Source organism: Myiozetetes cayanensis, unplaced genomic scaffold (assembly GCF_022539395.1).
Source record: "Myiozetetes cayanensis isolate MyiCay16 unplaced genomic scaffold, myiCay2020 scf290, whole genome shotgun sequence".
Classification (NCBI taxonomy): Eukaryota; Metazoa; Chordata; class Aves; order Passeriformes; family Tyrannidae; genus Myiozetetes; species Myiozetetes cayanensis.
Genome location: NW_026087511.1, coordinates 28,346 through 44,473, shown reverse-complemented (window position 1 = coordinate 44,473; position 16,128 = coordinate 28,346). Strand labels below are relative to the sequence as shown.

Sequence of the window (16,128 nt, the reverse complement as noted above, 5' to 3'; positions counted from 1 at the left end):
TGATATCCCGGCATCAGAGCAGCAAAGGTCACCAGAGGCTCTCCCGACTGGTGGCAGCTGAAATCTTTTCACATATCTCCCAGTTCACCCTGGGATAGGGATCAGGTGATTATCTCTGACCCTGCCTTTTCCTCCTGTTGTGAGGGCCCTGCTTCCTCTTCATCCCTCACTAAGTGAACAGATTTGGTCTTGCATTTCTTCTTCTATATAGGGGTGACTTCTACGGACATGAGTTGTTCCTCTGGTTCGGCTGCAGTTTGAGTGGCCATGGTGCCTGTTGGTCTGCTTTCTTCCTCCTCCCCCTGAGGGTGCTTAGTAATGAGAAGTGCCTGATAAGCAGTAACCAGGGCCCAGCACACTGTAATAAGTTACTCCTCTCTGGAGTTGACACAGTATTCTCCTTGCAAATATTCTGTCACTTTAACAGAGTCCTGTAGTTGTTCAGGGGTGAACTTCCAAACCATTGGAGCAGAGATGCCCCAAAACTGGCCCATTTTCTCCCACCTTCCATGCCACTCATGACTATTCACCCTCAGGGTAGATCTCTGAATAACCTCTATAGAAATCTCTGTCCTGACTCTAAACATACTTGTCATGGCTATTGAGAAAAAGGGTGGAGCTTCTAGCATTGTTTAATTCCATACCATGCATGTCACAGCTATGGGTGTGGTTTTTGGCAGGAAAAGCTGTGACACTGGACCAGAAGTGCGACATCTTGCCTCTCTTGATCCAACAGAGGGACTCCAGTGGACTCGATCCCTCTGTTGTCCCTTGGTCCTCCCTCCTGTTTTCTACACAACTACTGATATTTTTGGTGATGAAGTGAACAGTGACCCACCCCCACCGGTATCCCTGCCCACGGAAAGCTGCAGAGGGATCCAAGCCCTGCTGGGTTCTATGGAGTGAGCAACTCAACTGCATAACTTCTTATTCGGATAAAATAGTTCTCCAGGTTTTGTTTTGCCCCTGTTTTCCATTGTTTCTGGGTTGGAAGTAGGATGTTAAACTGCAGAAATTCATTTGTGACATTACTTTTGCTCTCCCAAGCTGTGTGGTCCAGTGCGAGGGGGTCAGATGCCTTCTTGCCTTTGTTCTGGGAAAACCATGCCAGGTGCTCTCTTTGGGGAGCATTTTTGTTTGTTTGCTTGTTTGGTGATGAATACTCTTTTGTGGATAGAGCACTCTCTCTTTTGTGCCCTCTTTTATTGATATTCTTGTGGTTCTTGTAAAATATTTTAGTAAAATTGTGATTCCAATTTGTGGTCACTCCTAGTGTTTCCTCCACTGTCAGAAGGGGGTGAGGGAGAGGGGAGCAGATTGAGTGGGATAATTTTTCCCATTGGGTTTTAAACCAGAACAGTGATGTAGACTGTACTGTGGAGATCTGGCAGACTTAGTAACAAGAACATGCTTTCCTTAACATCCAAAGGGAATTCAAAATTGTCAAAAACTATAACAAGCCTGAAGGAGGAAAAGGAGGTGAAAGGTTGGGGAAAATCATCCTCCCCTGTTCCCCCCACAGGCTGAGTATGATTACTAATGGAGTCCAAAAGGTTAGGGTCCAAGGTAAGGGCAGGGGAGCAACACTTAACACACATCCCAAATGACCCTCATTGTCGTTGATGTTATATCATAAATTGATATCCCACAGTACAGCAACAAAGCAATTCTGATCCCTCTTCCTGCTCTGAAAAAGAACATCACGAGGAGCACATACAGGAATATATACAGGGTTAGATATCACATGCACATGAACAGACCAAGCAACATTGTGACAAATGGCTCCTTACCTAATACAACAAATGCTCAGATCAAAATTGTTTCCAACATACTCTGGTCAGATCTGTTGTAATCTCAAACCTTTGTGTTAATTAAGGTTGTCATGGTTTAGTAATGGTACTCCCCAATTCAGTGCCCTCACCGAAACTGTCTCAAACCAGATGCTGCTCACTCGCTCCCCCCCTCACTTCCTGTTGCCAGATGAAGAACTGCTTGCACACCTGGTGGGTTAACACAATGATTATTTTTTTAAATCCACATGGAATCCACAATTAAAGCTACAGTATACATTAACCAAGGGAAGGAATGAGAGAATACACTTTGTTGATCTAAGGACTCACAGAATAATGAACTAGACCAGTTATGCCAACTCAACTCCATATTTGGGAGGTACCATTGAGATCATCGGGGCATCAGGTATAACTTCAGGGTTGGCAATGACCAGATATCCGTGAAGAGACCACTGGGACAAGAAAATGCATGCACTGATGGGAGGGGAGATGTTAATTACTTTGGGGAAATAATTATCATATGTATGGTTCTTCTGGGAAAACCAATGAATATGTATGTAAAATATAGTATATAAACTGGAACTTTTCTATACTCAGCATGCAAGTTAGGTATAGCTATTCCCCTTTGTCTCAGTTTAATGAGACACAAGTGGTTTGCTGAGGACGAGTTAGGAGGAAGACCCAAACTCCTCCCTCTAAGCAATTGTAAATCCGAAATTAAGAGGTTCCAATTGAGAAAGTATGGAAAAAAAGAAAAATAACAGCCTTTTATTAAAAGATATATGTGTATTGGCAGAACAATGAAAAGACACAAATAAAACAACCAAACAATAATCCTATACCCAAAAATAATCCCCTTCAAAAAAAAAGGTAAAAAGTTCAGTTTTCTCCCTGTGGTGCAATTCTAACCACAGTCAACAGGGGGCACTGTTGGATCACTGGAGATACAGAGCCTGCAGTGCTCTGTACTGGCCAGCAAGGGGTGCTGTTGGATCACTGGTGGTCACCACATGGGGGATGGGGGGGGGAACCGGGTGTGCTGGAGAAGTCGAAAATGGAGGTCTTCCCTCCCTCTCACTGGGAAAACAGGAAAAAGAAGAAAAAAAGTTTAAAAAGTTCTTCTCAATGGCAACTCATGTTGTCTGTGGCTCCCCCTCTTCTTTGATGTGCACAAGAACCACTGCCAAAAAAACCCACAGGAACAGAGGAGGGAAAAGAAGTCGACCTCCTCCCTGAATAGTTCCTCTCCAATGAAAGTCCAAGCAGGTCCTGGGTTGGGTAGAAAACAGGTTGCAGGTGAACTGGGGCCAGGAGAGAAAAAAAAACAAACCTACCGGGCAGTGAGGTTGAGAACAAAATCACCTCAGGGCTCCTGCCACCCAGACCTTGTCCCAACTCAGGCAAACAACGAAGTGAGTGTTGTTTCCCAGAAGAAAAGAAAAGGGAAACTCCTCACCCCCCCCCCCCAGACTCTTGAGGGCCATCAACTTGGAATGTCACTCTGTTAGTCACTTCTTTTGTGTTAGTCCATTCCCAAGGTACAGTCAACCTGCCCATTCAACATCCCCTTCACACAGTGGTCAGGGGGAAGGGAAAATTTAAGCTTAGTTTCCCAGAACAAGCAAAACCATGACACCCTTGCACCCAGGGTTGTAATAAAGAATGTCTGCTTCTTAATGCTACATTGGTAGCACCCTGAGGTACTTGCAGTAGTAGATGAGAAACACTGAGCAGCCTCTGGTGCAAGGCCCAGGTTCCTGCAGTGTTGGCAACCATGGTGCTGGTGGTTGAACCCCAGTCACACAGTATCTGGTAAATTTTGTCAAAGTCCTTCCTCCAGGATTATGTAACTGTGCTTCTTATACACACATGAGAAAACTGGTTTTAGCATTTGAATCAACTGCAAAAATCCTGAACCTCTTGACTTCAAAAACATCAAAAGTGGTAAAAGACTAATCTTTGAATCTACTCAAGATCAACTTCCCATAAATAGTCATTCTACAGTTTATTCCCCTACCTTGAGACTTTTTCCAAAACATGACTGTAAGAAATAAATAAGGCGGCTTTATTAAAAGCAGGAGTTTCCATAGTTGCTTTATGTCGAGATGCCTGGAAGTTGTTTTGTTTGGGGAGTTGGAGAGTCATTTGGTGGTCAGGGACTGGTGAACTACTTACAGTTACTTACTGCAGTTACTTATTGATACTTGCAGTTATTTGTTGCTGCTTACAGGTCTGTGAAGGGGGTTGGGGACTCCCATTTAACCTAAATTCCTGATCTTCCTGACTTTTGCACAGGAAGATCAATTTCACTGATTATCTGTAGGAGACAGTTAAGACCTCGTTTAGCCATTCATACGTCTCGATTTATGGGACAATTGATTGCGCTACCTTCGCACGGTTAGGATACCGCGGCCACTGAACGTGTTGTCACTGGGTAGGCTTCACCTTCAATACTTGATTTGCTGAAGGTTATGTTTTTGGTAAACAGTGGGGCCTTAGGGTTGCCTAGTTCCTTTTACAGATTTTAATCTTTCTTGGGGGCACTCCGTGGGTGGGTTAACAGATTTTGTGATATTAAGTCTTGTTGGGTGTTAGTGTATATCTTGTGGTTTGTTAATAATGTGGGATGTAAGTTTGTGCTGTAGAGGGAAGTCCCTAGTTACTCATTTTAGCATTAATTCTCTTATTATTATAAGTTAACCTATTAGGGGAGAGGGAGTCTTGGGATTCTCGAATTTTTTGGGAGTTGAGTTTTGACACATTCTTTGATGGTGACTCCTTTAAGGCCCACAGTCAGGGTAGGGGGGATGCTTATCCGCTGGGGGAGAGTGTGTTCTTTTTAAAGGAGCTGTACCTCCTTTAGATTATCCTCAATTTATTTCATGCAGGTTCAGTAGGATCCTTTGGGGAAAATTGAGGGCGAACTTAAATTCATTTAATAGGCAACCAGTTATCACCCAGTTCAGTTGGCTTTTCACCTCTACTGATGAGTCGTCCCACTCTTGCAACAGAGATGGGTTAGCTCAGTAAATAGCTACTCGTAAGTAGCTCGCATGGGTTTCGGGGTAACAAGTTTAAATTGACGTTTTGCTTGGTTAGTTCTTGCTAAATCATGATGCAAAAGGTACAAGAGTGTCGTGGTTTTGTCCTGGTTCAATTTATTTTTATACTTCCCATACAATTACTATCAGTTGAGAGAAGGTTTATGCAGACAAAAAAGAGACTGAATTAAAAAAAAGTATGAGTATTTATTATTATTAAACTAAAATTAAAGAATTATATCTACAATAATTTTACTTAAGTAAAAGGTATTATGTATTTACAGAAGATACTTCTCCCCCCACCTCCCTTTATATCAGTCCAAGGAGGAGAAGCAGTCCTTTTCTGTTCTCGGAATTCCATCTCTCTCTCTCTCCAGTAATTCTGCAGCACTTTCATCGCAGCTGGAACTTCTTTATCTCTCTCTCATTCTGTGTTGGCCTCCAGGGCTGGGCCTACCCCCCTCCTGGGCTAAAACCGAAGGCTGAGGGTTACCCAGGTCCTGAAGGGTCTCCTTCCATAGGCTTGCAAGGGGACACTTGCTTACTATGGATCTTCTTCCACAGGGTTACAGGGGATAATGGTTTAAGAGTTCACCCCTGTTTCCCTATGGAGGTCCCTCCCCATGGGAGAACAGTCTTTGATAGACTTCTCGACATGGGTCTAGTCTGGATCCCTTACTCGGATCCCAATATCCCACCTGAGCCATTTTCTGCTTCAGCGTAGGTTCTCTCATTTCCCTCAGGGTCATAAATCTTCAACATCTCTACCCGAGCCGTTTTTCTGTTCCAGCGTAGGTTCTCTCAGGATCACAAATCTCCAGCACCAGCAGCATGGATCCCACATATGGATTCCAACATCCCTACCGGAACCGTTTCTTTGTTCCAGCGTAGGTCGTCATCCCCCTCAGGGTCATAAATCTTCAACAGGATTCTGCCTCGTCTGAGTCGCTTTTACTCCAGTATAAGGTTTTCTCTTTGTTAAAGTCACAAATCTCTGGTACATCTACAAGCTCCTCTGTGAGCCGCATGGGGGGTCTCTTCACCCCAACAAACTTTTACAGGTGGCAGGGATTTTATTTTTCAGTCTTTACCCTGCTGAAGGGAGGGAGAGCAAAAAGGGAGAAAAAGCAGCTCTCCCCCCTTCGAACTTTTCTTCTCTCTCCTGTAACTGCAGCTTTGACCTTGGAAGTTCTCTTATCTCATGGCTGGAATTCTTCTACAGCGGTTTTTCGTCTAAGCAGTTCATCTTTTAAACTTTTTTTTCTTCACTCTCTCACAAGAGAGAAGAGAGGCTTCAGTGCTGCACCTGCCCCCCCCGGCCCAAGCCGGGGAGGAGGGGGTTTTGGCCCTCCTCGGGCTCGCTACCTTCTCTCCTACATGGCTGCTACTCCTAATTTCAACTGCGCCACAACCTTCTCTTCCGTTTTCTTAAAGATGTAATTGACAAAGGCGTCACTGAACTTTTTGATTGGTTTTTTGTCCGGAAATCACCTGGACAAAACCATCCTCAGCCCCAGGGATGGGCTGGTGGGCAAAACCACGACAAAGAGTTAGTCTTTGCTATTTGGTGCTTGGTTTTTCATTACTATTTCATCTTTCCCTTACGGTACATAGTCTCTATTGCTTCTTGGGATACCTTTCTATCACCTATACTAGGGTTAAGGAAAATGTTTTAGTTTCTTGAGGATAGGGTAATTAGCTTATGTTGGTAGAGGGGTGGACTAGAGTAGGCTTCAAGACGACCTGGTACAGTGCAGGTATCTTTCAGGTGTAGGTTGAATGCTTTTGTTATAGCTACATCTTGGTAAACTAAGTGCACCTTCTGGTACACTTACCTTGTTACGACTTGCCTCGTCTTTAGCTTAGTAGTGAATTATGTATGATAAGTGACAGTAACTTGTGAGGAGGGTGACGGGTGGTATGTACGTGCTCCAGGGCCAACTTAAAGGAGGCAGGATTATCCTGTTTTACTGCTAAATCCGCCTTTTAGGAATGGTTTCATATTCCTTGTCGTGGGTTTTCTATATTAGAAAATGTAACCCATTTCTTCCACTTCATAAGCTATACCTTGACCTGTCTTGCTAGCGGAGTAGAACTGTTATGCTCACTGTTGGGCCCTCAGGTTGGGGGTGAGCTGGGGAAGGCGGTATATAGGCTGATTTGGCAAGAGGTGGTTGGGTGTATCGTGGGTTATCGATTATAGAACAGGCTCCTCTAGGTGGGTTTGGGGCACGGTCAAGTCCTTAGAGTTTTAAGCGTTTGTGCTCCTAGTCCTCAGGCGGATGTTTGGGTAGAATAAACATCAGGATTTAGGGCGAGGCATAGTGGGGTATCTAATCCCAGTTTGTGCCCTGGTTTTCGTGGAATTTTGTTAATCGTATGGCTAAGATCATTTTTATAAAGGGTGTTAGGTGCATCTTGTGCTTATAACAGCTTAGTTGCATTTCAATCTTAGTTGAGTTGATAATGAAGAACCACTCTTTACACCGTGTAAGGTTAATTTGGGTTTCTTGTATGACTGCGGTGGCTGGCACAAGATTTACCAACCCTGGTGAGTTGCTTTAACTAAGTCAAGTTTACACTTATTGCTTAATGTCAATTACTGCTGCATACCCGTGGGGGTGTGGCTAGGCAAGGCGTCTTGGGCTATGGTTAGGGGTGAGCCTGATGCCTGCTCCTGTTATCTTGTTAAGATGTTGAGGGCATTTTCACTGGAATGCGGATACTTGCATGTATATATGTGGCAAGAACTAACTGTAAGGTTAGGACTAAGTCTTTTGTCCTTGGGTGTATGGGGCAGTCATCTTAACATCTTCAGTGTTATGCCTTATTATAAGCTACAGGGACTTCAGTTGTACATTTTTGTGTTGCGGTTGTTGTGGTTTTTAAATTGTGTCAATGGGTGAATGGTTTTGTGTTGGGAGGATGGCTAAAAAGAAGAAGTACTTGATTAGATTTGGTGAAGTTGATGAGTGGGTTGTTATGTTGGGTAGAGAGTTTGTTTAAAGATGGGTTCTTATAGTTGAATTTACAATGGTGGTTTTTCAGGCCATAGGTCTTGGGGAGAGTCCAAGTAAGAATTTTATGACATACTTTATGGTTTTTTTAAGTATTTGTTTTATTTTAGGTGGGCTGGCGGTAGCTTCTAATCCTTCTCCTTATTATGGGGTTGTAGGGTTAGTGTTGGGATCTGTTGTAGGGTGTGGGTGATTGGTGAGTTTGGGGGTGTCTTTTGTCTCATTGGCGGTGTTTTTAGTGTATTTGGGTGGAATGTTGGTTGTGTTTGTTTATTCAGTGTCGTTGGCAGCTGACCCTTTTCCTGAGGCTTGGGGGGATTGGTGAGTTGTAGGATATGGTGCAATGTTAATCTTGGTGTTGGTTGGTGGGGTATTTGTTGTTGGGTTACCTGGAGGTTGATTGGTTGGCTTAAGTACAGTGGATTGTGAGGGGGTGTCTTCTGTTCGATTGGATTTTGATGGAGTAGCTATGTTTTATTTTTGAGGGGTGGGGCAGTTTTTGGTTGTGGGTTGGGGTTTGCTGCTAGCTTTGTTTGTAATTTTGGAGTTGGTGTCTCGGGGAGCGATTCGGGCAGTTTAGGAGGAGTGTAATTCAGAGAATAGTTTAATTAAAATGTCAGCTTTGGGAGTTGGTGATAAAGGTTTAATTCCTTTTTCTCTGATTGTAGTAGGTTTACTAGGGTTTGAGTTGGTGTGGTGGTTGTGTTGAAGGTTTATGAAATAGGGCGGGATAATTGTAGGTTATGTCAGTTTTGTAACTGATCTATAATTAGGTGGATTAAGGGGTTGGTTGTTGTGGTGATGGACGTTAAAATAACAGTAGTTTTATTGGGAGTTTTTTTAGTGTGTCAGATTAGTTGAGTGATTTGTTGATTAGATGAATTTTTTGGGGAAATAAATGAGTGGTTAGACAAAACAAACAAATAATGACTGAATAGTAAAAGTAAAGGGAATTTATGGGGAAAGTTAATGGTCAGTTAAGTTAAACACACAAAAATTTGAAACAAAAAGAATGACTTTCTTTATAGATGGAAATTAGGGGAGTGGAATGTGTACAAAATTTTAAATTTTTTGACAAAAAAATTGATGACAAAAATTAGTGCATTATAGATGGAAGTGTCGAGAACAGTGGCAAAATGTACACATTTTTGTCAATTTTTAGTGAAATTGACAAGGTCAAAATATGTCTATCGGTCATGAATTTAACAACACCTAGCTTAGAGACCAATTGGAAGTTCCAAACCAACAACCTGACAAAGTGTATCCGTGCAACAGCATGAGACCAAGTTACACCTGACACCATATCATTAATTTGCTTGAGAAAGTGAGAAAATCGCTAGCTGACCATACGGGGTACATGTCAACCATATATGGGGGCCCCCTGGCAGAGGACTCTGAAGGGCTTATTGAGATCTACCCCAAAAAAGATAAGAGAAGTGTAGAAGAGGGAAAATGCTGTGATCACGAGGTCCATAATGTCCGAACATCCCCAATCATTAGTAACGGAGAGCAAGGATAGGAAAATTAATCAAGTTATGACCCTGACCGAGGAACCAGAGGTTACAAAAACGCAAGTTGGGCCAGGGTGTAGGGGGGAAGAATGCACCTGAAGCTGGTCGTGATAAACATTACTAACGCCGGGTTGCTGGTTTCTCGTGAGGTGTACGACTAATAAATAACCCAGTACTTCTTGGCGGGTACAGTGTGCAAGATTAATTGATGAGTAGACTTAAATGAATGGATTGTAGGTGTAGGTCCTGTGACATTCCTCATGTAGAAAAGGAATTTATGCAAAAACTGGCATCTGGTAGGTTTTAGTCCGGGTATTGGGAATATTCCTAGATCATGACATGGTAGATCCTTGACAGAGAAATGTGCCTAGATCAGGTAATGGCTTGGGTGGGTGGTTATGGGCGCAAGTATGAAAATTTATGCACCTCGACCATTAAATTAATATCAGAAATACCTACATGCATAGTATGTCTAATGTGGAAAATAATGTAATGCAAAGTAATACATACCCTAGAATGTAAAATTTGGGGGAGGGGTTGCTATTTTGTTAGAAGGAAGTGAGGGTTAGTGGTTGATTTGAGGGGGTTTTATAACTCTAAGAAGGGGGAAGTCTTCAATTTTTGGTTTACAAGACCAATGTTTTATATAAACTATTAGAGTAGTTAGAATTTTAGTAGTTTGTTTTCTAGTGTTCCGATGATTGGGAATAGAATGAGGAAAATGGTGAAGTAGGTGAGTGAGGCTAGTTGACCAATAATGATGAATGGGTGTTCTACTGGTTGGCTTCCAATTCATGTAAGGATGAGGAGGTTGGTTACTAGGATTCAGAATAGGAGTTGGGAAAGGGGGCAGAAGGTTATTGTGCATTGTTTTGATATATAGAGGAATGGGGCTAGGAATAGTACTAGGACAGAGGCAACGAGGGCTAAGACTCCTCCAAGTTTGTTGGGGATGGATCATAGGATGGCGTATGCGAAGAGGAAATATCATTCTGGCTTGATGTGAGGGGGAGTTGTTAGTGGGTTGGCAGGTGTGAAATTTTCAGGGTCACCTAGGAGGTTAGGTGAGAATATAGCTAGCGTTATTAGTGGGAGAAGGAGGATGATGAAGCCTAGGATGTCTTTTGTGGAGAAGTATGGATGGAACGGGATTTTATCGCAGTCTGAAGAAATTCCAAGGGGATTATTTGATCCTGTTTTGTGTAGGAAGGTTAGATGGATGAATGTAAGGACTGCGATTACTAATGGTAGAAGGAAGTGGAGGGCCAAGAATCGGGTGAGTGTAGGGTTATTGACTGAGAATCCACCTCAAGCTCATTCTACGAGTGTTTAGTCGATGTAGGGAATTGCTGATATTTGTCCTCATGGGAGAACATAACCGACAAAAGCAGTTGCTATTAGAGTTAGGAGTAGTACGACGCCTGTGTTTCAGGTTTCTTTATATAGATAGGATCCATAGTAAAATCCTCATCCGATGTGTAGGTAAATGCAGATAAAGAAAAAAGATGCTCCATTTGTGTGAAGGTTTCGAATAAGTCAGCCAAATTGTACATTTCGGTATGTGTGGGCGACTGAGGTAAAGGCTAGGGAAATGTCTGCTGTGTAGTGTATTGCTAGGAGGAGGTCGGTGATAATCTGTGTTATTAGGCAAATTCCTAGTAGGGAGCCAAAGTTTCATCAGGCTGAGATGTTTGATGGTGTAGGGAGATCAATAAGGGAGTTGTTTACTATTTTTAAGAGCGGGTGGTGTTTTCGTAGGTTGGGTACCATTAGTGGTTGGTTCTTAACATGGATAAGATGATGAAAATGGATAAAGTGAAAGTTCCTAGGTATGTTTTAACTAGTCCGGTGTGGAGAGTGATTGAGGTTTTAGTAGCTTTGAGTTGCAGGGTTGCAAGTCCTTCGGGACCAATTTTTTTATATCATGATAAGTCGATTAAGTGTGATGCGATGTTTTGTCCATTGCTTAGTAGTTTGGCCAAGCTCAGGCGATGTGTTAAAGGGTTAAAGTAACCTAGGGTGGTAGAGAAGTTAGTAAGGGTGTTTTGTTTAGGAGTAACGAATGTGTGGGTTAATTTTGATAGTTCTAGTGCAAGTACGATACCAAGTGTAGATACAATAATGACTGTAGTTTTTGTGATAAAGGGTATGGTTATTGGTGGGGTTTTTGTGGGAAGAATAAAGGAAGTGATTAGTAGGTCGGTTATGATGCTTCCAAAAGCGAGGCGGGTGATTGAGTTTGTGATTGCTGGGTCATTTTCATTGATTGGAGCGGAGGAAGGGATTCGAGTGAAGCCTGCTTGTACTAGTGGAGATATACGTAGACTGTAGGTTGCAGTGAAGGATGTAGCTAGTAGAGTTAGGATGAGTGTTCAGGTGTTGAGATAGGATGTATTGAGGCTCTCAATGATGAGATCTTTTGAGTAAAATCCTGCTAGGAATGGAGTTCCTATGAGGGTTAGATTACCGATAGTTAGGCATGATATTGTTGTGGGGAGTAATTTTTGTAGGCCTATTTTTCGGATATCTTGTTCACCGTTGAGACTGTGAATAATTGATCCTGAGCATAAGAAAAGTATAGCTTTGAAGAATGCGTGAGTTGAGATGTGTAGAAAGGTTAGTTGTGGAAGATTTAGGCCGATTGTTACTATTATTAAACCTAATTGACTTGATGTAGAGAAGGCAATAATTTTTTTGATGTCATTCTGGGTAAGAGCGCATGTAGCGGCATATAGTGTGGATAGAGCTCCTAGGCAGAGACACAGAGTAAGAGATATTTGGTTATTACAGAATATGGGGTGGGTGCGAATAAGTAGGAAGATTCCTGCTACTACTATGGTGCTAGAGTGGAGTAGGGCGGATACAGGAGTAGGTCCTTCTATGGTTACTGGGAGCCATGGGTGTAGGCCAAATTGGGCGGATTTTCCTGTGGCTGCTAGGATTAGGCCTAGAAGGGGGAGTAGGGGGATTTGATTTTGGAATGATTGTTGGATTTCTCAGGTGTGGAGGTTAGTCAAGCTATTGAAAGGATCAGACCGATGTCTCCAATGCGGTTGTAAAGTACAGCTTGGAGTGCAACTGTGTTGGTTTCTGCTCGTCCGTGTCATCATTCAATGAGGAGGAACGATATTATTCCGACTCCTTCTCATCCAATAAATAGGAGGAATATGTTGTTGGCGATGATGAGGATAAGTATAGCAATGAGGAAGGTTAAAAGATAGGAGAAGAATTCTGTGATGAGGGGTTCTGAACTTATGTATCATGATGCGAACTGAAGGATTGATCATGTTACGAATAGTGCGATGGGAAAAATGTTAGTGAGTATTGGTCTATTTTAAAGCTTAGTGGGATTTTGAAGTTTGTGATAAATTTTCATTCTCAGTAAAGAGAAATACTTTCGATATTTAGATATATGAAGAGGGTCATAATTAAAACCATTGTATCCTTATCTTATCTGCTACCTATTTTGGCTTGGAGTCTTTTTCCCCACAGCCATTTAGGCAACAAAACCAACAAAACTTTGAGTTTCTCTGGACTAGCTCTGATAAGTTTCAATAAACAAAACCTGAGGGAGTTGGAGATTGGATATCTGGGATCTTAAATTTATGGCCCTTCAAAGACATGTTGGAGTCACCAGAAGATACAGAGGAGATTAACAAAAACATCACAGCCTGAAAATTGGAGACTCTCCCTCTGAGAAAAAGGTAAGAAGACTAAAGAATGTGGACCACATAAGCATGAGAAGAGAAAAATCAATAACCAATAGAGGATAGAATGCTAATTAATGAAGAGAATTATGTAACTTAGGACCAATGAGCATAAATTTATTTGTTTACTAAAAATGTATAAATATTTGAAAAGTCTAGAAAAGTGCATATGTGGCTTGAATGATTTGCCCCATAACCTGACCATAATAAAGTAATACCACTTTCTAATACTGAAATTACAATGTTTGAAATTTTTATTCCCAATTTTCGGTGACATTATGGTGTCTCAGTTTAATGAGACACAAGTGGTTTGCTGAGGATGAGTTATGAGGAAGACCCAAACTCCTCCCTCCAAACAATTGCAAATCCTAAATTAAAGAGGTTCCAATTGAGAAAGTGTGGAAAAAGGAAAAATAACAACCCTTTATTAAAAGATATATGTGTATTGGTAGAACAATGAAAAGACACAAATAAAACAACCAAACAATAATCCTATACCCAAAAATAATCCCCTTCAAAGCAAACAAACAAACTGAAGATGAGCAAAGGCCTAAAGAGTTAACTTAGAATACTTAGTTAAAGATAGAAACTAAGTCTTAGGATGGTACCTTGCATCCAAGATAGTGTGTACATGCCAAAGAATGTGTACACGCCTAGATAAGAGCACGAACGAAGAGATAGGATAGTAACACTAAGAGATAAGAGGTTAAATAGGGGAATGAGTCCAAAATCTTGCAAAAATCACCATCAGGAAGTTGGTCAAACAAAGAAAGTTGAAGAGTTCAAGCGAGGAAGAAGAGTAAAATACAACCCCCCTGAGGTTGAAGAAACAGGAACAACCACCAAAACAGCACCCCAAAAGATGTTTTCCCCCAGACTCTGCCTATTATGAATATTATGATTAAATGTTGCAATTGTATGAATATGCATGTAAAGATGTTGTAATCACTCACCAAAACTGTATAAATTACCTGACTTTTCACTGAAAACCTGGGAGCTAGTTTGTCCAACGCAAGTTGGTTAGGTCCCCAACATTGCTCGAAATAAATACCTTTTGCTACTTAAAGACTCAAAACTATCTCTGAGCAGTTCCATTGTGCCTTTTAGGGCATCAAAACCAAAATCAAACAAAAAAGTAAACAGTTCAGTTTGCGCCCTTTGGTGCAATTCTAACCGCAGTCAACAGGGGGCGCTGTTGGATCACTGGTGATCGCCACGTGGGGGGCTCCCAGGTTGTGCTGGAGAAGATGAAAATGAAGGTCTTCCCTCTCCCTCACTGGGAAAGAAAAAAAGATTCTTCCCAACAGGAACTCACTGTCTGAGGCTGAAATGCGTGGTGTGGTTTCTCCTCTCCCTTGATGTGCACAAGAACTGTTGCCAAAAAATAACCCCACAATAACGGGAATGGAGGAGGGGAGACCTCCCAAACAGTTCCTCTCTGATGAAAATCCAAGCAGATTCACACTTTTTTCCCCTGTGAAGTAGTCCAAAGCATGTAATTTGTGCCACTATATTAATTAGAATTGAACTACAAAATCCGGGAAACATTACCAATGTTTAATGTTTGTTTCTTTTAAGTAACAAAGGGTATCTCATTCAGAAAGCTGTCTTACTCAGGAGTTTGCAGAACAAGAAACTATCTTATTTTAAATTTTCTTTTGGGAAGTCTCATGAATCATGGAATCATTGAGGTTGGAAAACACCACTAAGATCATTGAATCCAACCATTAATCTAGTACCACCGTGTTCACCAATAAACCATATCCCCAAGTATCACATCCTCATGCCTTCTGAACTCTTCTAGGGACAGTGATTCTACCACTTCCCTGGGCAACCTATTCCAATGCCTGACCACCCTTTCAGTGGAGACATTTTCCTAATATCCATTCTAAACCTCCCCTGGTGCAACTTGAGACCATTTTCTCTTGTCCTGTCACTTGTTGCCTGAGAGAAGAGACCAACCCACACCTGGCTACAACCTCCTTTCAGGTAGTTGTAGAGAGCAAGAAGGTCCCCCCAAGCCTCCTCTTCTTCAGGCTAAACAACCCCAGCTCTCTCAGTCACTTCTCATAAGACTTGTGCTCGAGACCCTTCACCAGCTTCATTGCCTGTCTTTAAACATGCTCCAGCACCTAAATCTCTTCCTTGCAGTGAGGGGCCCAGAACTGAACACAGAATTCAAGGTGTGGCTTCAGCAGTGCTAAGTACAGAGGGGCAATCACTTCCCTAGTCCCACTGGACATAATGTTTGGGATACAAGCCAAGATGCCATTGGCCTTCTTGACCACCTGGGAACATGTTGGTTCATTGTCACAGGTTTGAAAAGAGATGTTAGAATTTTCTTTTTCTTCCCTACGGTCCCGCCCCTGTGTCCTGTCCCCCACCCCATCTGTTTCTTCCTGGATGGGGGGAGTCCGGGAGGGGTGGGAGCTGAACATGTGGGACAGCACAGGAACAGGGAGAGGGGGACGTCTCGTGGGGAAGCACGGTGGTTGCAGGGACAGCTGGAGGAGTCCTTTGTTTGAGGGCTTTTGGGTTTGGTCTGTGAACTGGACAGAGCAGGAACTCGGTTTTTGGCCTCCTCTTTCTCTTTTCCTGAGAGAAAGTTTTTTCCCCACGGGACACCTTGTGGAGGATGACTGAGAGAGAGAGACTGACCCATCTCAGAGAGACGTATTCTGCTTTGAAAACTACCTGTGGGAAAAGGGACTTCTTCATTGTTGGCTGATAGCACACGTGGTTGCCAGCAGTTTTTGAACTGCCGGGACAGTCCTACCTTCCCCTCCTCCCCTCCTCCCCAGCTTGCCACAGGTTTCTTTCCCCCACCTGGGCATTTAGGACTTTGTTTTGTTTCTTCTGAAGGTTTTTGATTGAACCATTTGTTGTTTATTCAGATTTTGTTAATAAAAAACTGTTTCTTTTCATTTTCCACACTTCCACCTAAAGTGTCTTAATTTCTAAGTTGTAATCTTGTTAAACTAAGACCCTCATGTTCAGTCGGCTGTCAACCAATACCCACAGATCCTTTTCTGACAGGCAGTTTTCCAGCCACTCTACCCCCA

The 16,128-nt window shown here is 42.4% G+C and overlaps 1 pseudogene; it reads right to left on the bottom strand.

Annotated features, from left to right (window-relative positions):
- Positions 1-9,951: 9,951 nt before the first annotated feature.
- Positions 9,952-11,157, bottom strand: LOC126644202 (cytochrome b-like; annotated as a pseudogene).
- Positions 11,158-16,128: the final 4,971 nt, after the last annotated feature.